The sequence below is a fragment of the Cupressus sempervirens genome, chromosome 1 (genome assembly GCF_028749045.1).
Source record: "Cupressus sempervirens isolate cs-2001-9-10 chromosome 1, ASM2874904v1, whole genome shotgun sequence".
NCBI classification, from domain to species: domain Eukaryota; kingdom Viridiplantae; phylum Streptophyta; class Pinopsida; order Cupressales; family Cupressaceae; genus Cupressus; species Cupressus sempervirens.
The window spans coordinates 85,959,172-85,984,487 of NC_143118.1; positions in this window are offsets into that span (position 1 = coordinate 85,959,172).

The following is a 25,316-nucleotide window of genomic DNA, read 5'->3' on the forward strand; positions in this document are numbered from 1 at the left end:
AAATTTGACACCCATCTAGACATCATTCCAGGTACCGCAATGGTCGTATGACCATCAAATTTAACCCTATATTTTGTTGTTGCAACCCCTCTCCAAATTCATTTTCAATTTTGTAGTCAGATTTTGGGAGGCCATAACTCAAACATCTGGACTCCAAATTAGGTGCAATTTTTTTTTGAAATTGGGTAAAATTTTCTAAATTTTTAATGGTGTAGCTATTTTCTAGTTTTGGTGCAAGGATTGTTCAAAAATTTCATTTTTTGGTGACTATACCTGGATAATCTAGCATTTTGCAACTTCAAACACTCCATACGGGCACATCTGGCATTGAAAATAGGTTCCATTTTTTTTGAAAGTGCATATTTTTTCATCTACTTTCTAGATCTGTCATCAAATTATAGGGTTGTCTGGACAAAATTGTCACTTTCAGCAATAGGGCCTTTCTTTGATTTGTAATGCTTCAGAATTGTAGCACATTGTAAAGTTTCAAATTTGTACTCCATTAAGAAGTTGTAACAAGAAAAATTAGAAGTCCACAAAGGCCAAAATTGGCAAGTGGCCCATTGTAATTGCACTACTGATAAAGTGCCCAAAGCATCTATTTTGGGGGGGGTTTCTTGATTTAGTGAAAAGGAGGGGTGTTCTTGGTGTTGTTTTCTCTCTTTTCTGCACTTTTCTTTCATTTTTTGCATTATGGGAAACTTTAAGTTTCCTAAATTAACTCCTCATAACTATGCTATGTGATCAATCAAAATGTGGTATCACTAAATGCATAATGGAGTTTCACAATCTGTAGATGGTACTCTTCCAAAACCAATAAGTGATAATATTTTAGCAAGTGATATTTCAGCATGGGTAGCAATGGATAGGAAAGCCCTAGGTGATATATGTTTAAGGGTAGATGATAAGATCATGTATCAGATCAAGAAATGTACTACATCCAAGGAAGCTTAGGATACCCTCGAAAGCCTTTATGTTAAAGTGTCTAAAGGGGATGTGTTCAAAATTAAAGATGAGATTGTTTCCTTAGATCCTAAGTCATATGACTCAATACAGGATTTCATCATCAAGGTGAATGAATTAAGGATGAAGCTTACTAATTATGGGAGTTCTATCAAAGATGATAGACTGATCTATCTCATCCATAACAAGCTGTCATCGAAGTATTCCACATTTGTTTCTTCTTTTAACACATCAAAGACCACCTTAGGGTCTCCTACAAGAAAGTCACTTTTGAAGAATATGATAAATTGTTCAATGATGAAGAAAAGAAGTTAAAATCAATGGGGATTCTCAAATCACCTTAGTCTAAAGCATTGGTGGCTAATAATGAGGGTTCTCAACATTCAACTGGATAGTCTTCAAATAAAGGAAAGGGTAAGAAGAAATGGAAGAGCAAATCTGAGGATGCAGAAAAGACAACACCACAATCTAATCAACAAGGTAAGTCCTTGAATTCCAACAAGAAAGGGGACAACAATAAGGAGAAGAAGAAGTGTGCTTATTGTAAGAAATTGGGTCATGAAGAGCATGATTTTTATATCAAGAAGATTGATGGATTGACCAACATCACGAAGAAACATAATGTTCCATTGCCTAATGCTTATAAGGAGAAAGGATCATGTTCATATTCATAGGGTAAAGGGCAAACACTCATGGCTAATTTGAACTCTTCAAAGGAATGGATATTTGACTCAGGTGCCTCTTATCATATGGGTTCTTCAAAGGAGGATTTTTCTTCAATGAAGTAGTCCAAGGTATCACACATCTTCATGGGGAATGATAGAAAAATGGAAGTTGAAGGAAAAGGAAATGTGGAGATGGAAAATGGAGAGTTTAAAGAGGTTCTCTATGTTCCAAACCTAAGTTCCAATATCCTCTCAATCTACCAAATCACTCACCTTGGAGATGGACATAGAGTTGAGTTCCTTCCAGACTCAATTCAGGTGCACAATCTTAAAGATGATTCCATGGTTGTAGTAGGGAAAGTGGATGATAACAAGAGGTTGTACTCTTTCTTTCATTTTGTACCCAAGTCTCCTTCAAAGGCCTTATTATCACAATCCAATTTAAACATGCAATTATGGCATGAGCGGTATGGTCATCTTGACTTCCGCTACCTTCAGCAACTTTGCACAAATTAAATGGTGAAAGGTCTACCTCAAATCAAATTTTCTAAAGGTGAATGTTCAACAAATTTAGTGGATATGCATCCAGAGGGGAAGTTACAGAGAGGGAAGTCTTCAAGAGCAACAGGTGTTCTATAGATAGTTCACATGGTATTAGCAGGTCCTTTTGCATTCAGCTAGGGTCGCTATATACTCACTTTTGTTGATGACTTTTCAAGGTTCTCTTGGGTCTACTTTCTGCATGGTAAGAATGAAGTGTTAGACAAATTTCTAGACTTCAAGGCTCATGTAGGATGGAAATCTAAAAAGGTCATCAAAGTAATCCACATGGACAATGGAAACATGGATTTGAATAGAAGACTTAAGGACTTTTGTAGACATGAGAGCATTGATCTTTAGACTCCATCAGCGTTCAGTCCGCATAAGACAAAAGTTGTAGCACTGAGGATTAGGACTCTCAAATCTATGGCAAGTTGCATGATTCATGCCAAGTCTCTCAATCCATCATTAGAAATTGAAGCAATCTCAAGTGCCACTCACATTCTTAATCATTCTCTTCATCTAGCCTTAGATGGAAAAACTCCTTTTGAGGCATGGTGTGGTAGAAAACCTATTGTGACACACTTCAGAGTCTTTGGTTGTCTTGCATGGGAAAAAATATCTTCCAGGAGATGCAAGGCATAGTCATCTTGGCCTTGTACTTTCATTGGTTATGAAGACAGTGTGAAGGCATAAAGATGTCTAGATCCTGAGACACATCATATATTTGTGGAGAAGGATGCACATTTTGAGGAAAGATCACCAATCTTGTCCTCTACTCCTCTTCGCACATCATACAATGTGGAAACTGATAGTGATTTCAGTGATAGTGTTTCAACAGATTCAGACATGTGGGGTTCTATCGATGGTTATAGTGAGAGGTCACTTCATCAATTCAGTCCACATGCATACATCACCATAGTGATAGGTCCAGAACAATGGGGTACATCCAGTCTTCTAGATACAGGTTTAGTGATAGATTTGGGGGATAGTATTCATGATCTGCCTCTTCTTCTTGATGCAGAATAACCTTCTTCAGTTGTCATGAGGGTTCCATCAGACTCTCTTGTTCATTCTCTACATGATCGATCCTTACAAGTTGAAGTGATTGTGGATACTTATGATCAGCAGTTGCAGTAGGGTTCTTCATCAGTTACAAAGACAGACAGTTCTTTAAGACAAGTTCTCTAGCTAGTTGAGTAGGTTTCAAAGACATCACTTATCCATGGGATTCTTTCCACACATAGTGAAAGTGTCTCATTTGTACCCTTGGCATTTTTTCTTCCTAAGGGAATGAACACCATTCTGCAGTCTTGGATCAGCTTCTTCATTGGAGCAGTCACTATTTGGCATTCTTCTTTTGGCGGGGGGAGCCTATCTTGTCTCTCTTCCTCTTATCACCATTCTCCTATTTATATACTAGATGTATGTTGTAATGGGGGGGTCTTGATTCCTCTATCCATCCATGCATCCCTATTTATCTCTCTTTTTGGGGGAGGGTTTTTCCCATGAGGTTTTCCCTCTTTCCCCGCTTTATGGGAGATTGCATATCATTATGTACATGGGTACCTAACATGGCCTAGTAGTCGAGACCCATTTTGCATTGCATCCTAGATTTCATAAGCTTAAGGGAATTCCCCTAAGTTGCACTTAAGGGGGAGTTTTGGTGTAAATAAGTATTTACTTATTACACTTACTTAAGTTTACTTAGGCTAATGTATTATTTAATTATTTTGTATTATTTTATTATTATTTTAGGTGAGACACTTAGGATTTTGTGTACTTTCATTGAGTTATGCAACTCTAATTATGCACATGGTGTCTACAACACAGGAGTATGCATCATTCACTAAGTTGTCATGTTGACAACACAGTTATCTGCACTCCTCATTTAGCACATGTTGTCTACACCACTAATTTTCATGCTACACCATTGTAGGCTTATCCTCACATCATCGCACTTAATCTCGTGTTCAATGGAGGATAACCCATATCTGGTGGACATGTGCCTTGTTGTATGACATATCATGATGTTGACTTCTATGCATTCTAGAAGCTCTCCTAGGTCTTTATATATAGGCACTCTTAGTGTACTGTCAAGTTGGATAAGTTGGCATATTGAATAAATATCATCAATTTGATCATACTCTATCTATTTTGGTCTACTGTGTGCTTGTGTTGAGTTCTTTAGTTCTTGGGTGAATTCTGGCCTAAGCCAAATTCTTATAGATTTTTTATTTCCTTGTTCATGGATTGATGCTTGTATGTCTTCTCTTAATTTAGGTTGGATAGAGGTAAGACCCCTAACCTTTCTCTTAGAGACTCAAAATTATCCTTTTGAAGAGGCTTTGTAAATAAATTAGTCAGTTTATCCTTGATAGGTACATATTCTAACTTGACTTTTTTTTCTTGCACTTCTTTTTAAGAAAAGGTCACTTGATGGATATGTGCTTTGTCTTTGAGTGCATCACCAAATTTTTAGATATATTGATTGCACTAGTGTTATCATAGTTGATAACTACTGGTTCCTCCACTTTCTATTGAATTCCTTCAAGAAGTTGTTTGGTCCAAACAATTCGAGTGAAATTAATTATTGTAACAACATATTCCACTTTAGCCATTGACTATGATATGCAATTATGTTTCTTGCTAGCCTATGTAACTAGTTTGCCTCCAAGAAATAATGCACCACCAATTATTCTTTTTCTATTATCTATGCTCCCCACTGAAATAGCATCAGTAAAGAAACTGAGCTCAAAGTTTCCCTTTCAAGGATAGCATAGGCCATACTCTTTGGTACCCTTCAGATACCTAATGATCATCTTCAGAGCTACCATTTGTGATTCTTTTGTGTTGGCATGAAATATATCTACAATTTTTACCACTGGTGTTATATCTATTATGCTATGTACAACATAGTACAGTTTACAAATCATGGATCAGTAAAGTGTTTCATTCACTTCATGGATTGCATTTTTTATTTGAGAGATTGCAACTAGTCAGCATTAGAGTGCTTACTAGTTTGAGTTCTTCCATACCAAATTTCTTCAGTATTTCCTTCAGATATTTTAGTTTTCCTATGAACATCCCTTCCTTTAGCTGGGGCACTTGAAGTCCGATGAAGAATTCTCTAGTCATGGACATCTTGAATTCTTTCACCATGGCTTCATTGAACTCAAAGCTTATTTTATCATCTCCTCCAAATATTACATCATTTAAAAAGATCTCTAGAATTAGAAAACTTGTTTCTTTTCCTTGCTTCATACACATATTCTAGTTGTTATTGGTTCTCATGAGCCCAATATTTATCAAGTATGAGTTCTCTAGGTGTGTGTTTCAATCCATACAAGGATTTTCTCAATATACATACTTGGTTTTATCCTTATTCACTCTCAAATGCCCCATCTTTTTTGATATCACTTCCTCTTCTGGAACTCTGTTTAGGAAAGTAGACTTCATGTCCATCTGATACACTTTGAATTTCCTATAGGCTATAAATTCTAGGAGTATCACGACTACTTCCAATCTAGCCAATGGTGCAAAGGTTTCTTCATAGTCTATGCCTTCTTATGCATAGCTTTTACAATCAAATCTTACCTTATTTCTAACTACCTCTCATCCTCATTGATCTTTTTTTAGAACACCCATTTTGTATCAATGATGTTTTTTTTTTTTGGATAGATGAATGATACATACCTATTTGATCATTCTTCACTATTTGATCAATTTCCTCCTCTGTGGAATTTTTCCAATATTCATCTTTCAAAGGTTCCCTTATATCCTTGGGCTCCATGTGTGAGAGAAAATATCTTATCTCTCTCTCCTTTCTCATGGTTTATTCTAGCATCCTTGTCTCCAAAAAAAATTTCATTTGAGTGGTGCCTCCTCACATACTTGGCTAGAATTTCTTCTCCTTCAAGTGTTTCTACTCTTTGATCTTCATGTTGAGCTTCTTCAACTTGAGCTGGTACAACTTCTTGTACAGGTTCCTCTTCTACCAACACTCTCTCCACTTTATTACTTAGTGGGATGTATTTAAACTACTTGTAGTCTTTTGATTCTTTCTTTATATCTTCCTCATTCTTCTTTTAGAAGTAATCCACCTTTACATTGGAGAAATCCATAATCTTGTTTGATCCAAGGTTTAGACACTAATATTTTCTACTTTTGATAAAGTATTCCATAAAGATGCCCTCATCACTCTTACATTCAAACTTTCCTTGTATTCATCTCTCTTAATGTAGCATCTTCTTCTGAATGCCTTAAAATAATTGATGAATGGTGTGTGAAAAACCATAATTCATAGGAGATCTTCTTTGTTCCCTTCTTCACTTGTAACCTATTTAAGGTTTACATAATTGTGCTTACAGCTTCTCTCTAGTAGATCTCTACAATATTTTTTGAATCATCAATGTTTTAGCATAATCTATGATGGTTATGTTTCTTCTTTCTAGATCATCATTCTATTGAGGTGTCCTGGGAGATAATTTTTTTCTTTTGGTTCCATGCTCTTCACAATACTTCTCAAATTCTTGTGATGTGAACTCACCTCCCTGGTATGATCTCAAACACTCCAATTCTTTACCAATCTCCCTTTACATTTTTTCTTTGTAAAATTTGAATGTGTGGAAGGCTTTTTACTTTTCTTTCAAGTAGATAGTCCATTTAATTTTAGAAAAATTATCAATAAAAATCATAAAGTATCTATCACCAGATACACTCTTCATACCCATGGGACCACACAAAATAGTATGAATTATACCTAGTACATTCTTGGAAATAAGTGACTTTCTAGAAAGCCTAGAACTTTCTTACTTTCCTAGTTGACAATATTTACACATAATATTGTCAATTTTGTAATAGGGGGTAAAACCCTGACATGGTTTTTTCTTCCAAATTTGACAATGCTTTCAAAATTTACATTGCATAACCTTTTACACCATAATTATTATCATTTTTAGCTTCCATACAAGTATCATTACAAATACTAAGGTAGAGAATGTCACCTCTACTTTGTTCTCATATAGCCAAGAGTTTTCCTATCTTGTCAAATATACTACAAGACCCTTTGTTAAACTCAAACTTATAAGATTTATTCCTCAATTGGGTCACAGTCAATAGGTTCTATTTTAATCCTTCCACTAGATATACATCTTCACAAGTAGTGGATTCATTTAAGGCTAGAGCACCCTTACCTATCACTAAACATGGTGAGTTATTTTCAAACTTCACTACTCCTCCATTATAGTCCTTAACATCATGGAACTTTCTCCTATTAGTAGACATGTGGTGCAAGAAATCACTATCTATTATCAAGTTCTTGTGGAAAGTGGAATTGGTTATCAAGGCTCTCTCCACCATTTATCTCTTATAATGATAAAGGGTACTACATCCTCATACTCATCATCATCACCAATTTACTATTCATTAGTCACACCTTATTGAGAAAGATAGCATTAATTCTTCTCATTTTTGGTGGAGGAGCATCCTGGGTTGTACTACTATCCTGCAGGTTTTCAATTCTTATCTTGTTGCTGAAACTATGTTCTGCTAAAACTGCATTTTTTGGTTTATGGGTTCTTGTTGCAAACCATGTAACTAATTTTCCATAATGAATGAAGGTTTTCTGCACTTTAATTATTGAAGAGGGACTAGATTACTATCTATGGTCCAAGGCATAAGTTCTAACTCATTATGTATTGGGAGATATGGCAATTCTCCCAGAACGTCTATTTCTAGAAGTTTTGCATGATAGTTTTTTGTGCTCAACTTTCAGAATGGATGTGCACTTTTCCTTGATTAATTAGACTTTTTGCACTTAATTGGTTTTAGAGGACCTAGATATATACCCATAGTTTGAATCATGAGTTCTAACTCAATCAGATCTAGGAGATATCATGATTTTTCTCAGACATTGATTTCAGGATAGTTAATTGTTGATGCAAGTTGACTTGTGTATTTAATGTTAGATTTATTTTCATTTAACATTTGCTAAGAGCCAACTTGTGGCTTCTCCATGTTCTAGAATTATTTTTAAGTCATTTTGGCTAGTATAAATAGAGTGTTTATGCTTAGAGCTAGGTAGTTTTTAAAGAGTTTTGAAGAGGATTGCAAAGCAGAATTGGAAAGTGTGAATTTGTTGCTAATCTTTGTGTATGAATGTATTTTGTATCTGGTCATGACCCAAAAGGCCTCATAGCTAGGCATGTATGTTGAATATTTAAAGAATCAATAAAATTATTTTACTCTTCTTCCTCTTTTGGTTGTTGTTCTTCGTGTTTTCTTCTGTTGTGTTAACTCTTGTAGGGTGATTTGGAGAGTTGGGTGTGCCATTGGTCCTAGTTTTCCCTATCCTTCCTTGTGTCAGGCAGTATCAAAGCTTGTGGTTTGTCCTTGAGGAGATTGGATCATGTAGAACCCTATTTTGGATATTAATTCTAGGGTTGTAGATCTACAAATTTTTCCTATAACTTGTAGAGGGTTATGATCTTGTAGGAACCTAATTTATAAAGATGGTTTGTGGTAGAGGATATGTTGATAATGCTATATTGGATCAATTGAGACAAATTGCAGCCAGATTAGATGTTGTAGAGACAATCTAGAGGAGAGTAGCACATCTTGATAATGTAAGTGATGATGAATCAATGGCACAAAACTTGAATATAAAACTTGAAGAAGATAAAGATGAGGAAATATTGTTAAGAGTGTTGTCTAGAGAAAATTCAAAACCTATTGTAGAAGTTGTTCCTTATGATGGAAAATTGGATACCAATGATGTGTTAGATTGGATCTTAGATATGGAGAAGTTCTTTGAGTGTGTAAAAAATCCTAATAATAAGAAGGTGAAGATTGAAGTTACTAGGTTGAAAGGTCATGCTTCACTATGGTGGGAGCATTTGCAAACTAATAGATAAAGGAGTGGAAAGGAGCAGATTAGAACTTGGTCAAAGATGGTAAATAAGGTAAAGAACAAATTCCTTCATGTATATTAAAAAGTTAGCTTGTTGAGAAAGATGCAAAATTTTAAACAAAAGGACATGACTGTGAAAGAGTATACTAAGGAATTCTATAGATTGGACATTAGATCTAAACATGTGGATGATGATGTTGAAAAAATTACAAGGTACATAAATGGATTAAGATCTAGAATTCAAGATGAAATAAGTTTTTTGAATTTGGAAAGTGTGGAAGAAGCATATCAATATTCCATGAAAGCTAAGGAGATCTTAGCAAAGAAGTATGAACAAATACAAAGATGTAGAGTTGGTAGATTCTAGAGAGGTAGAGGTAGATCTTATAATGAAGGTGGCAGATCTAAAAGTTTTTCATAGGATGAAGGCAAATATGAATGGAAGAATGATGACAAAGACAAGACTAAGTGGAAAGGTGGTAGCTCATACCAAGGAGGTATTGGATCTTACTGAGGATGAGGTAACTATTATCCTAGAGGTAGTTTTCATGGTAATTGTTTCATATGTGGTAAAGAAGGGCATAGATCTTTTGAATATAGATCTTATGAAAGTGGGTAGAACAATAGAAATGTTGTGATTCAAGAAGACATTGAGAGTTCATCAAGTGGACCTAAGGCTCAATAAAATTTGATGGTGAGAAGAACCTTATGTAATAAGGGAAGCGATGAGGAACCTGTCCTTAGAAGAATTCTTTTCAAGACCAGATGTAAGATGGCTAGAAAATGTTTCAAAGTAATCATTGAAAGTGGAAGTTATACAAATTTGACATCAAAAGAGCTAGTTACAAAGTTGCAGTTGTAGAGGCTGAAACATTCCAAACCTTATCATGTTTCATGGATCGAAGATGAGCATAAGATATTGGTAAGTGAGAAATGTCTTTTGAAGTTCAAAATTGGACATTACTTTGATGAATTCTTGTGTGATATTATGCCTATGGATTGTTGTCATATTTTTTGGGTATACCTTGGCAATATGATAGATATGCTATACATGATGGAAGATTAAAACAATATACTCTTTGGGTAAATGGGAAGAAACAAACATTTTTTCCTTTGATTGAAAGTCTAGATGAGGTTAGTTGTACTACAATAAAAGTTTGCATGGTTAATGGAAAGCAATTTGAAAAGGAAGTAAAGAAGAATCAAGTTTGTTTTGCTATAGCTCCTAGAGGACCGAGTGTTGCTAGTAATGACTGAGAAGCAAAAGTTAGTAATGACAAAGTGAGTAAAAATTATAGAATTGTTGAATGAATATAAAGATATTATTGCTAATAATATTCTTGATGGTTTACCTCAAATAAGAAGCATAAGTCATTGTATGGATCTAATTCCTTGAGCTAGTTTGTCAAACAAAGCACCATATTGATTGACACCTACAAAGAATGAAGAACTTAACAGACAAGTGCATGAGTTTTTGTAGAAAGGTTTGATCAGAGAAAGTTTGATTCCATGTGTTGTATCTATTTTATTAGCAACTAAAAAGAATGGAGAATGAAGAATATGTATTGATTCCAAAGCTATTAAGAAAATCAAAGTGAAATATAAGTTTCCTATGCTGAGGATGGATGACATAATGGATTGTTTGGGTGGAACAAAGTATTTTACCAAGATTGATTTGAAAAATGGCTATCATTAGATCAAAATCAAAGAAGGTGGCGAATGGAAGACTACTTTCAAGACAAAAGATGGTTTGTATGAATGGTTGGTTAAGCCTTTTGGTTTGACCAATGCACCTAGTACTTTCATGAGGTTGATGAATGAAGTTCTAAAAAGATTTTTGCATAAGTTTGTGATTGTTTATTTGGATGAAATTCTGATATTCAATATGACTAAGGAAGAACATCTTAAGCATATTAGACAAGTATTGCAGAGGTTGAAAGAGGAAAAGTTGTTGATTAATTTGAAAAAATGTTCTTTTATGCAAGAGGAAATTGTGTATTTGGGATTTGTGATTTTAGTTGATGGATTGAAGATGGATCCTGAGAATGTTAAAACAATTTTGGAATGGCTTGCACCTAAGAATGTGGGTGAGGTAAGATCATTTCATGGTTTGGCTAGTTGTTACAAAAAGTTTATAAAGAATTTTAGTTCTATGTGTAATGCTATGATTGAGACAATGAGAGGAGATAAAAAAGAATTCAAGTGGATGCATGGATATGATAAGAGAGTTTTGAGACTTTGAAAAAAAAGGTTGTCAAATTATCTATATTGGCTTTGCTTGATTTCAACAAAGTATTTCAAGTTGAATGTGATGCAAGTGGTAATGCAATCAAAGTTGTATTAAGCCAAGAAGGTAAACCTGTTACTTTCTTTAGTGAAAAATTGAATGATTCTAAAAGGAGGTATTCTATGTATGATCAAGAATTTTATGCTATTGTTCAAACATTGAAGAAGTGGAGACATTATTTGATTCTTAAGGATTTTGTGTTGTATATTGATCATAAAGCTTTACAATAATTGGGAAGTCAACATAATTTGAATCAGAGACATATGAAGTGGGTTGAGTATTTGCCGAATTTTACATTTCTCATTAAGCACAAGAGTGTAGTTACTAATAGATTTGTTGATGTATTGAGTAGAAGATGTTCTTTGTTGACTGAAATGAAAGTTGAAATTCTTGGTTTTGATGAAATGAAAGAGTTGTATGATGATGATCCTGATTATTCTAAGGTGTGGAGAGAGTGCAAAGCATTAAATCTAACAAATCATGTAAGTATGATGAGCATATCATTCAAGAAGGTATGTTGTTCAAAGGTATTCAGTTGTGTATTCTTAGAAGTTCTATGAGGTTGAATTTGATTAAGGAAAAGCATAGTGGTGGATTAGCTAGACATTTTGGAATTGATAAGACATTGAGTTTGTTGAAATAGAAGTATTATTGGCCACAAATGTATAAGGATGGTCAAAGATTTGTAAAGAGTTGTGGAGTTTGTCAAGTTGCAAAAGAGTGAGTCAAAATACTAGTTTGTATACACCTATTACTATTTTTGAGAAACCTTGGAGTGACATTAGTATGGATTTTGTTATTGGATTACCTAAGATAGTGAAGGGGTATGATTCCATATTTGTTGTGATGGAAAAAAATTTTAAGATGGCTCATTTCATACCATGTAAGAAGACATCAGATGCTAAGCATGTTGTTGAACTTTACTTCAAAGAGATTGTGAGATTGCATGGATTACCAAGAAGTATTATTTCTGACAAGGACAGTAAGTTTTTTGGTTATTTTTGGAAGACTTTGTGGAAGAAGATGGGTACTAAGTTGAAGTCTACCTCTACATTCTATCCATAGAAAAATGGATAGACAGAGGTTGTGAATAGAAGCTTGAGTAATTTGCTGAAATGTTTAGTTGGGAATAAGCCAAGTAATTGGGAGATGGTACTGGCACAAGCCAAATTTGCATATAATAATTCTATGAATAGGAGTACTAGAATGAAGTCTAGAGGAGTATTATATTTGAGAGATATTACTAGTGAAAAAAAGAGAAGTTTTGTAGGAGAAGAATTCATTGGTTTTATGGAGTCTTTACATAAGGAAGTGAAGTTGAGGATAGAACAAAGTAATTAGAAGTATAAGGAGAATGTTTATCAGTCTAGAAGACATCATGATTTTCAAGTTAGTGATGAGGTGATGGTTCATTTGAAGAAAGAAAGATTTCCTATTGAAACATACAGTAAGTTGAAGATGAAGAATTTTTGACCTTGTAAGATCTTGAAAAAGTTTGATAATAGAAACGCTTATGAAGTTGAGTTACCTGATGATAAGGATATATATCCTATATTCAATATTGCTAATTTGTATAAGTACCATAAGTTAGATGATGAATTTTTTGTATTAGAGGACCATCCTAAGAATCAAATTGAAGAATTTGAATAGATATTGGATCAGAGAATCGGTAAGAGAACAAGAGAAAAAGATTATTGTGAATATCTGGTGAAGTGGAAGAATAGACCTATGGAAGATGCTTCATGGATTTCTCAATCTAAGTTACATTTAGCTCAATTTGTGACATCTAAATGATTTAAGAGAATTATTTCTTCCAACGTTGGTTGTTTGATGTAGGAGCATCTTGGGTTGTACATGTTTTTAGTTCTTATCTTGTTGTTGAAACTGTGTTTTGCTGAAATTGTGTTTTTGGTTTCTAGGTGCCTATTGCAGACCATGTAACTAATTTTCCATATGGAATAAAGGATTTTTCACTTCAAGGATTGGATAGGGCCTAGATTATTATTTATGATCTAAGGTGAAATTTCTAACTCCTTGTGAGTTGGGAGATATGGTAATTCTCTCGAAACATGAATTTTTGGTAGTTCTACACGATAGTTTTCTATGCTTAACTTTCAGAATGGATGTACACTTTTCTTTGATGAATCAAAACTTTCACACCTAAGAGATTGTAGAGGACCTAGATATCTACCCATAGTTTGAATCACAATTTCTAACTCAATCGGAGCTAGTAAGTATCACGATTTTACTCAGACATCAATTTTAAGATAGTTAATTGTTGATGTAGGCCGACTTGTATATTTAATGTTAGGTTTATTTTAATTTAATATTTTCTAAGAGCTAACTTGTGACTTCCCCATGTTCTAGAATTATTTGTAATCCATTATATGTGTAAAGTGGTATTGGTTATCAGGGCTCTCTCCACCATTTTTCTCTTATAATGATAAAGGGTACTACACCCTCATACTCATCATCATCACCAATTGACTCTTCATTAGTCAACCCTTCTTGAGAAATTTAGCATTACTTATTCTCATTTTTGGTGTAGGAGCATCTTGGGTTGTACTACTATCCTGCATCTTTCTAGTTCTTATCTTGTTCTTGAAACTATGTTCTGCTAAAACTGCATTTTTTGGTTTCTAAGTTCTTGTTGCAAACCATGTAACTAATTTTCCATAATGAATGAAGGTTTTCTACACTTAAATAACTAAATATTTCCTAGACTAATATCTATTTTCGAAGGCACAAGTTCTAATTCCTTATGAGTTGGTAGATATGGCAATTCTCCCAGAACATCTATTTCTGGAAGTTTTGCCTGATAGTTTTTTGTGCTCAACTTTTAGAATGGATGTGAACTTTTCCTTGATGAATTAGACTTTGTGAACTTAAGATATTTTAGAGGACCTATATATATACCCATGGTTTGAAGCATGATTTCTAACTCAATCAGATCTAGGAGATATCATGATTTTTTTGGAAACATTGATTTCAGGATAGTTAATTTCTGATGTAGGCTGACTTGTGTATTTAATGTTAGGTTTATTTTTATTTAATATTTTCTAAGAGCCAAATTTTGGATTCTCCATGTTGAATAATTATTTTTAAGTAATTTTGGCTAGTATAAATAGAGTGTTTAGGCTTAGAGCTAGGCAGTTTTTAGAGATTTTTGAAGAGGATTGCAAAGCAGAACTAGAAAGTGTGAATTTGTTGCTAATCTTTGTGTATGAATGTATTTTATATCTAGCCATAGCCCAGAAGGCCTTATAGCTGGGCATGTATATTGAATATTTGAAGAATCAATAAAAATATTTTACTCTTCTTCCTCCCTTGGTTTTTGTTCTTTGTATTTTCTTCTGTTGTGTTAACTTTTGCAGGGTGGTTCAGAGAGTTGGTTGTGCCACTGGCCCTAGTTTTCCCTGTCCTTCCTTGCATCAATTTTTTTTGGATTTTGAAATGTCCCTTTTCTAATTTTTCATGATATTTCAAGCCTCAAATCAGATTTTTAAAACCAAACAACCAATATTACAAAGATCCACCAATTTCTCAAATAAACCCAAATCGGGTATGTCCGAAATAGTGCCAAAAAACTTCACAACTTCACTAATTATTAATAAATCTGAAAATGGAAATTTTTACAGAAATTTCAGAAGCATAAAAGCCTAAAAAATTACATTTCTAGATCTGTATAGCCTTTACACAACAGCTCACAAATGTAGGACAAAAACTATGCTCATTGGGCTCCTGAAATTAACATAAAAATGCCCGAAAACACCACAAAAACACTAATAATCTATCACAGAAGTTTAATCACATCCCAATACATATATTCAGCTCTATTTTAACATCTTAAAGTCTAAAATACAATAGTAACCCAAACTGATATGAAATACTCAACTGGAAACACCAAACTCATACCAAAAAACACACTCGAAAACCCACAGATCTGCATTGTTCAGCGCAAAGGCAAACTCTGTATGAGCATGCACATGAAATGGCTTCAAACTCCCATCCTTAGCCTTCCTAGAAACCTGCAAACTCCCATTCTTGGGTCTCCCTAGAAACCTGCAAACTCCCGTTCTTGGGTCTTCTTCTCCACAGGTTTGGCAGCCTCTGAAGAATAACAAGGAAATGAGCAAAAATCAAGTTCTGGAAATCAGCCCAAAATGTCTCCAAACCCCTTAAAAGAGGGCATAACCGTAACTCACATAGAGGTTAATGAAACATATTTTAATAATAATTTTCATTTATTAGTCCAACGGTTTCCAAAGATTAACCCCCTTTTTCTGAAACTTCACTTTCTTGGGCCTGCCTGCCTTAGCAAAGATTATTATTTTTTAATTATTTGAAAAGGGGACATGACAAGTCCTCCCCTCCCAAAAATTTCTTGTCCTCAAGCAATGGCTGAACAATAAACCAATCAATCCACCCAGATCCCAAATGTAGTCATGAACTATACTACTACCAATTAACATAGGCTCCTGCAATATCCTCTGCAATATGACCAAGAGGAATCCATAATCAAACTGACAATTATAGCTCAACCAAACTCCAAAACCACCACTACCACAATTTAAAACCCATGAGACATAAACTCTTAGAACATCAGAACCCAAGTAAAGTGGAAAAATCAAACTACCAACACAGTAAATACCATCAATGCATCTCACTGGCCTATACGGATTGTACAATCGAACTCTGCAACAATGGTGAATGCTCTCGAATGAAACTATACCAAGTATGGAGAATCCACACACTATACAACTCCTGCAGTCAACACAACTTTGCAAATCACTGGCCACTATCTCATAACCATAACTCCCATGCACTGCTGATGGTGAAAAGACATTACAAGATAAAGAGTAAGAAATGGAACCCAAACCAAATTTTCCATGAACAAGTGATATAGCCCACTATGACTGACTACCAGCTAAGCTAGGAGATGTCATAGCCAAAGGAGTAGAATCAGTAACAACAACTACTGAAGCATCACTCCCAAACTCCTACTCTAAGTCATGTATTATCAAGTTGTCAACTGTAGAACCTATCACCATGTCATGCCCATCACAACTCTCATCCTGAGATGTCAAACTGTCCCATAACTGATGACAAGCACTAGGAACCAAAGTACATCTTTTTATTATCATCTCATCAACATGGTCATCAAAGGTAAATTGATGAGCGTACCTCATAGTGTAATGCCGATAGAATGTGCCAATCTCAGTTAGTGGCTCAGACTGTAATCCAGATGAAACTAACTACAATTGATCATTAACCATGTTGGAACTAACTACTACCTCTGAAGATATCACCAAGGGAGTAGTATTACTAGCAGGAACCATGCAAACTGCCGACTCACCAACATCACACATGATCTTTGATACATCTCTAGTCTCTATGCCATCAGTTCTAGAGGCCACAACCATGTCAGGCATACAACAATCTACTACAACACCCAACTCAACTAAACCTGACTCTAGTGGGAATGAACCTGATATGCCAATGTTAGTATCAAGGATGGATGCATCCCCATCTCCACTATCTCTGACAATCTTAGCCATGGACATCCTCGGATCACCAAAAACCATAGCTTGTGACTGTACAGAATCAGGTAAAGACTGTAGCCACTCTAACTCCATGGTCACCTTAGCCAAATAAAACTGTGACTCCTTGAAAGCCAACTGTTTACTCTCAAGAATCTCAGAAGTCACCTCAAGCTGCTCAGTAATCTCACTCACCTCATCTTCCTTGGCCAACAATGCATCATATGTTGTACTGCCCCACTCCATAAGATAATCTCTGTCGACTACCAACTACATATAATTCTATCTCAAAATTTGAATAGCCTCGCATAAAGAGTGAATCTCTGTCAAGGAAAGATAATTGCCTTCCTGGTCATCACTAGTAGGAGAACCCCATCCATAAATTGCTAACAACTGATGAGCAACATCGAAATGCTGGCAAGTGATAGCAATGTCTCGGTCACTAACTCTCAACTGATTAGACACATGATGGCACTGGCTTGACTGTCTCCTACAAACCTCCTCTGATGCACTATCTAAAGGAGTATCCTCAAAGTTACTAGTCTCTAGAGTATTACCATCCATGTCCTGTGAATCAACTCTAAAGCTCATATCAACATACGGAGTATCAAAAACTGTAGCATTGTTGTCCAACTCCTCTGTACCCAAAGAAACTAAGTCTTCAAAACTGCCCACTGCATCCTCCTGGATGTCATCAATGCCAATATGATCCTGGGACTCATCTGTACACACTGCCAAATATGAAAGATCATCAACACATTCCAACAAGTATGGTCAACTGGATATATGAACAAAGCCCAACACTGGTGTATAAAAACTAATACCAACATCGGACAAGCTGCTAGCACAAGAAAAGACAACAGCGTGCAATCTGCTAATCAAATCCATGATAGCACCCAAACAAACACTGCTACCAAAAAGTGTTAAAGATCTCTTATCAACTGAATCCCAAATGCCACTATAACAATCTTGAGTCCATATCTGTAAACTAGAATTAGCTGGTAACTCAAGAAAACTCCTCACCTGAGTAATATGACCAATACCAACTAACTCCACATACCTGTCATGATGAGATAATGAAGTCACAATACTATCTTTGTTCACCTTCAACTAGCTGGACAAATCATGTGAAGTACTACCAACCTCAACCTCATGTGATGAAGCATCTAACTATGCCTGGTACTCTTTCTCAATAAAGTCATGAATGCTCAATGTTTGCTCATCTCTACCAGGTATCTCACCATTCTGCACAACAACATCCTCATAATCATCATCTGAACCCACTACACTGTAGTCACTGCTTGTTGTAACTATACCATCTTGAATACCTGTGGCATTACCCTTTAATGACCTGTATACAATTGTTTCAATTTGAGTATCAAGTTGACCATTACTATCAATCTGTGTAATATCTTTTCTCACTACCTCCTGTGGCGGAGTAGAATTGGAGACCTCTGCCTGGCTATAAGCTAGCTTCTTAGACTCCTCATGCAAATTTTTGGTAATTGTGTCATCTGCCCTGTGAGAAAATTTGCCAAATAGAAATCTAGTCGACTTATCCACCTTAGCTGGGTCGGACAACATGTCATTCTTCATACGGTGGTGCTCAACCAACTGTTCAAACATGTCATGGCTTATTTTTATAAGTTTATCTCGAATGTCTAAATAACCATCCTTTCTACTATTTTTAATCTGGATATCAATTGTCCAAAATTGTGTCCTCTAAGACTCTGTACTATACCTATCCATTCTGGATAAAGTAGAGTGTAACCCCAATAGGATATAACTTCTTCAAACACCAAGAACTAACATGCAAATGATTAGAAGTAGCATGCAACCATAGATTTTGACATGCAACTGATTAGAAGCAACATGCAACCACCAAATTCACCAAGAACTAACATGAAAATTATTAGAATTAGCATGCAACCATAAATTTTGACATGTATCTGATTAGAAGCAACATGCAATCATAAATTATGACATGCAAGATCTGGGTAGTTATCAAAACTGACATGCAAGATCTAGGTAGTTGTCAAAACTGACATGCAAGATCTGGGTAGTTGTCAAAATTGACATGCAAGATCTGGGTAGTGTCAAAACTAACATGCAAAATTTGGGTAGTTGTCAAAACTGACATGCAAGATCTGGGTAGTTGTCAAAACTGACATGCAAGATCTGGGTAGTTGTCAAAACTGACATGCAAACTTCTACAGACCCTCAGGCTGGCAAGATCATAGCTCTAATACCACTAAAATGTACCTTTTCTAATTTTTCATGATATTTCAAGCCTCAAATCAGATTTTTAAAACCAAACAACCAATATTACAAAGATCCACCAATTTCTCAAATAAACCCAAATCGGGTATGTCCGAAATAGTGCCAAAAAACTTCACAACTTCACAAATTATTAATAAATTTAAAAATGGAAATTTTTACATAAATTTCAGCAGCATAACAGCCTACAAAATTACATTTCTAGATCTGTATAGCCTTTACACAATAGCTCACAAATGTAGGACAAAAACTATGCTCATTGGGCTCCTGAAATTAACACAAAAATGCCCGGAAACACCACAAAAACACTAATAATCTATCACAAAAGTTTAATCACGTCCCAATACATATATTCAGCTCTATTTTAACATCTTAAAGTCTAAAATACAGCAGCAATCCAAACTGATATGAAATACTCAACTGGAAACACCAAACTCATACCAAAAAACACACCCGAAAACCCACAAATCTGCACTATTCAGTACAAAGGCAAACTCTGTATGAGCATGCACATGGAATGGTTTCAAACTCCCATCCTTAGCCTTCCTAGAAAACTGAAAACTCCCATTCTTGGGTCTCCTTCTCCACAGGTTTGGCAGCCTCTGAAGAATAACAAGGAAATGAGAAAAAATCAAGTTCTGGAAAATCAGCCCAAAATGCCTCCAAACCTCTTAAAAGAGGGCATAACCATAACTCATGTCCAAGAGAGGTTAATCAAACATATTTTAATAATAATTTTCATTTATTAGTCCAACGGTTTCCACAGATTAACCCCCTTTTTCCGAAACTTCACTTTCTTGGGCCTGCCTGCCTTAGCAAAGATTATTATTTTTTAATTATTTGAAAAGGGGACATGACAGATTTTGACCATATTTTTTTGGTTCCCTTATCATTTTTGTTATTCCTCTATTTTTTGGTCCCCTTTGTAAGAGGCCATATGCCTCAAACCATTCTTTTTGCAAATAAGGCCTCAAGCTCTTCTTGTTTGGCTTCTTTAGCATATATGTTATCTAGTTCTCCCATATATTTGGATGTACAGACCTCCTCTCTTCCCTTTTGTGTTTAAATTTGTTAAATTAAGTCCTTGAATGTAGCCTTAACCTTAGGTGGTTGATTTTTGTCAGAGTTTTTAAACTCAAATGCAATAAGCTTCCCTATCAAGGCATCAAGAGATACCTCCATCTTTTCTATTATTCTCATCTCTTGAATGGTTGATACCCTTATGGCATATTTGGGTTGCAAGGTTCTCAGTATTTTTCTCATGCACTCATATTCTTTTAGTACACCTCTCTACATGCCTTGATGATTGGTATGACATCCTTCATCTATTTGCCACAGGATTCAATCTCTTTGCCTTCTTGCATCCTTTTGTCATTAAACTTCCCTCTCAAGATTTTAGGTTTAGCCTTAATGATATGCTTATCACCACCATAGATGATTTTGAGCTTTTCCAACATCTCGTATGTTGTCTTAAAGTCTTAAACATCTTTTTATTCAAAGTAGGATAGGGTGCTTGCTAGAGCATGAGTTTTGGTTTTGTGTATTTCTTTCCCCCTCAACTAGTCTAGGCTAAGTTAATCAATCAGTTCAAAATATTTGACCTTTACATGTGTCCAATAAGCATCACCAAGAGTTCTTAGATGAAAATACATCTTTGTACACCATGAGTTATAGTTTTCCTTAGAGAACTTTGGTACATCTGTCTTAAACATCTTGATCTTTTCCTCAAGATCTTAGACACTTTACTTCAGAGGACTTAGGCACTAATACCAATTATTGATCCTACAATAGGTTAGTATACTAAGGGGGAGTAGGGGTGAATCAGTATACTCACTAGTTCAAACTTCTTACTCTGTATCACACTTCACACTTTTCTATGAGTTTGTGATAGCTATAACTTAACTAGTCAAGATTAAACAAAAATAAAGAATACAAAAATAGAAACACATAACATAGTATTTATCTCGTAGAAACTTGGCTAGGGTAAAAATGACATTGTATGATTTCATCCTCACAAATCTTGCACTCTCATAAATTGTGTATGGTTAAGAGCTTATCTCTTTTAGAAAATTACAAAGACATTGTTGGGTGCCACCCAATTAAGGGATTCTAATAAGACTTATTAGAGTCTTTCCCTATTAGAAGTTATCTCATTGAAGGACTTGTAAACACAACTTATTATGTCACCATTTTAGCATATTTTATATAAATATTCTATTAGGTTCCACCCTCCATGGGGTTTATTGTTGTAAATTTTAGTAAACAACATGAATGATCTAACAAAGTAGCTACTAAACTTATCTTGATATGGATCATTCTTTAGATTTCTTGACTCCTTTGAAACTATGCATTGCCTTCTCTTGGCTTTGTAATTTTAGACTCTGATCACTTATGTACTTAGCTCTCCTTTCTCTTCCACATGATAACCCTTATGTTGTTCAAGCTTACTGGATTCTTCTTAGAACATTAACTCTTCAGTGGTGACCTCTCTCTGTCACTTTCCTTCACACTGTGAGATTACATGAAGCTTGCCTCTTCTGCCTCTCTAGCTAATCACTTAGTAATATAACCTTTTATATTTCAACTCTATATATTCTTATGCTTTCTTCTAGCTTTTCTTAGAATTCCTGATTTGTAAATTAAAATTTTGAATTGTCATCCCTACTACTAGTAGGACTTCCCATTGCAATAATGTGTCAATCTTGTTAGATATGACATGTTCACACAAAGTCATAGATGTCATGTGTCCTTGATGACTTTCTCTTATTGGAAAGAATTCAAATGGGTAAGTGTAGGATCATGGTGTGCCAAAAAGTGGCAATGTGAAAAAAATAGAGTTTGAAAATGTCTAAAAGCACTTCAAAATCTGCTCTGACTTTTTCTCACCCGTCCTAATACTAAACCTGGAAAGTAAGGCCCAACCCTTATCAAGTATCCAATTTCATATCGGATACCTAATATTATTGCATACCCGATACCTAATATTATTGCATACCTGATATTATACCAGACATTCAATAATATTTGGTATCCAATATTATATTGAATACTCGATAAATGACAATGTTATTTTATTTTTAAAAGCACAACTCGTGAGTTGTGTTTCACAGTCATCTATCGGGTTTTAAGCATGGATATCCATTTTTCAATTGGATACATGATAAAAGGTTTTTTTTTTTTGTTTTTTATCAATTTTAATATAAATTTAATAATTTTTATTACAAAATTATTAGTTTTAGTTGAATTTGTTAGAATTTAGGGTTTTTTGATAGAAATTGTTAAAATTTAGGTTTTTTTTTAATATAAATTATGTTTTGCAAATTAATAGGAATGGCTGATCAAAATGATGACCATAAGGCAAGGATTAGTGTTCCTATTAACCCCCCACCAAATGATCCAGTGCCCCTACAAAATCATCCACCAAATGATCCTTTACCCCCTTAAAACCCTCCTCAAATCAAGGATTTGATAATTGAAAATCTAACTGAATTGAGGGCTTTGCAAATGAGATATAATAATGTAGTTCCATTGGCTCCTATGTTATCCACATTAAACACCATAGTAGATAACATTGAAACCCTTACCAATGAACAAAATGTTGCTTTTCATTGGCATGATGAAATGCATGAGATGTTTGATGATGGCTTAGACTATGATGAGGTTGCGGCCCTCAATATAACCAAAGATGACTTAACTGGCCTTTTCGCGAGCCCAAAAACCAATTTACCAGTCGACCAAAAAAAACCCAAACCATCAATTAAATGGTGCACAAATGACACCATATGTGCAAACTTTTGGAATCATTGGTGGATGGTTTTTGATATCCCTCTACATAGAAATTTAGAGGTGCCATTTTATTTTTTAGAAAATTGTATGTAGAATTTGTGTTGAAACTCAAAGTGAACTATTAAAACATGAAGCCCAACATGGGTGTAGGACTAGGATCTCTTCAGGATAGACCCTCTTCCCAGTAGAAGAAAGCTAGAACTTTTGTCCCCCCACTAATGTCTCCCCCCCTCCTTGAGTGCAGCATCCTAATATTATCATAGAGGCTAGCTCTCAAACCATTAGAGCCATTCATAGACTAGTAGCCTGTTGATATCTCAGACTAGGTCAGTCCTACCTCCCTGTGTTGATGATGCTAGCACTAGTTCATCGTTGGCTAGCCCATCACAAATTTGTGTGCCTTACACTTGCATTAGATGCAAGAATATTTTCCTAGGTCCCATAGGTGATCTTCCTAGGTATCATTTTGTATTAGATGAGGATACACCAGACACATGTGTAGAGGCTACCAACCCTGATGCGAGAGAGGAGGGGAATGCAAAGGCATGGACTCCTTTTGTGTCAGTACATGTATACATTTTTTTTTAATGACATATGTGATTTAAAATTAATTTTTATAATAGAGTAATTTTAATTTTTAAGCCATACTGACTTATACATGTATGTGATCTTCATTTGTGTTTAGTTGATGATCGATGAGGAGCTGAGATAGGTTGATGATGCCATGCTCTCAGCCATTTCATTTGGCCTTGAGACATCTATAGTACATTATGTTGTGCTCTCATTATTTTTTCTATTTTATATTGTAGCATATATGGTTTCTAATCTTTCTTTTATCTTGCAAGTACCACCTGTCCCTAAGGGACAAAGTGTAGGGGATGAGCCAGCACCCATTGACAAAGGAAAGGTAATTAGCTTCTTTCTATTTGATTAAATATCGATGCATTCTTGTAAAAATTTTGTGGTAATGAAATTTAATTACATTCTTTATTGTATATAGGGCATGGCTATTGGCAATGAGCCCATACAGATTTCACATCATAGATGCTCAGGCATTTCCATTCACACCGAGAGCCCCATTATATGTATAAGTATCATTTATTTTTTATTTTCCTTATCTTCATAAATAAATTCAAAACTGATTTTTGTGATATTAACAATTACTATTTTGTATCTCATAGGAAACTCCTAGTGCACATGAGGTTTGACGGGAGAGTTTTTATCTTTGATGATGCAGCCACTATATCTTGAGGAGGAGCCTACACTAGTAAGTTGTAGTTTGAATTCTTGATTAAATATGTTATAAATTTATCATGTTATGAATTATAATGTTATAGTTTAATTTGTAGATTCATCTGACAAACATATTTGAACATACACAAGCCACAATCAGCGAGGTGCAAGCATTGTTGAGGGCATACGAGAGGACTCCTAACCAGCACAGGAGGTCAATGAGAGAGGTATTTATTATGAAATTTTAATAGTATAAATATTCATTAAAAAAAAGATCATTATGAATTTGAGTAATTCAATGTTAGATATAAAGAATCATATAAATTTAGTAGTCTAACTTTGGGTTTTCCTTTTTTGTTTATGTAGGAGGCATCTGATCCACCTAGTGCAGCAAAGAGGCTGCATTTTAATCATACACCAGCAACCTAGGATAGTATAGTTGTCATAGGATGCATCATGAGACATTTTGAGATGGAATATGTCACATTGTTTATAGAAACATTGATATTATACACATTATGATGGCATGATCAGCCACATTTTGTATATGGATCTATGTATTTTGATATGTATTTGTGTACTTCGTCTATGGATACATGATCTTTGATATATATTTGTGTAATTTTTCTATGGATGCAAGTATTTTGATAAATAATTTTGTCATTTATGTGCACAATGATATACATATTAATTTAGTATCTAGTATTGTTTAATTTATCGTAGATCATGTGTATTGTTCATGTTTATGGAATATCATTAATTTTAATCATGTTTGTTATATTTGATTCAAATGTAATAATTTTTGAATAAAATTTTAACAACCTTTATTATCAAATTTGGATGCAATATTTAATTTGAAGTGCTATCATGACATAAACACACTTGTTAACCTCCTACACAAGGTTCACATAACCCCAAATCTGATTTTAAACTCTACCTTCAACCTTAAAACTAACTCTTGGCTTCAAATCTAATCTCAACACACTTAAGGACTCCACTCCTCAACCATGGATTTTATTCCCAACCATGAACTCATTCCTAGACTCATAATCGTTAATAACTAGCACTTCACTTTGTTACTATCCTCATACTACAACTTTTCAATTTCAACATAA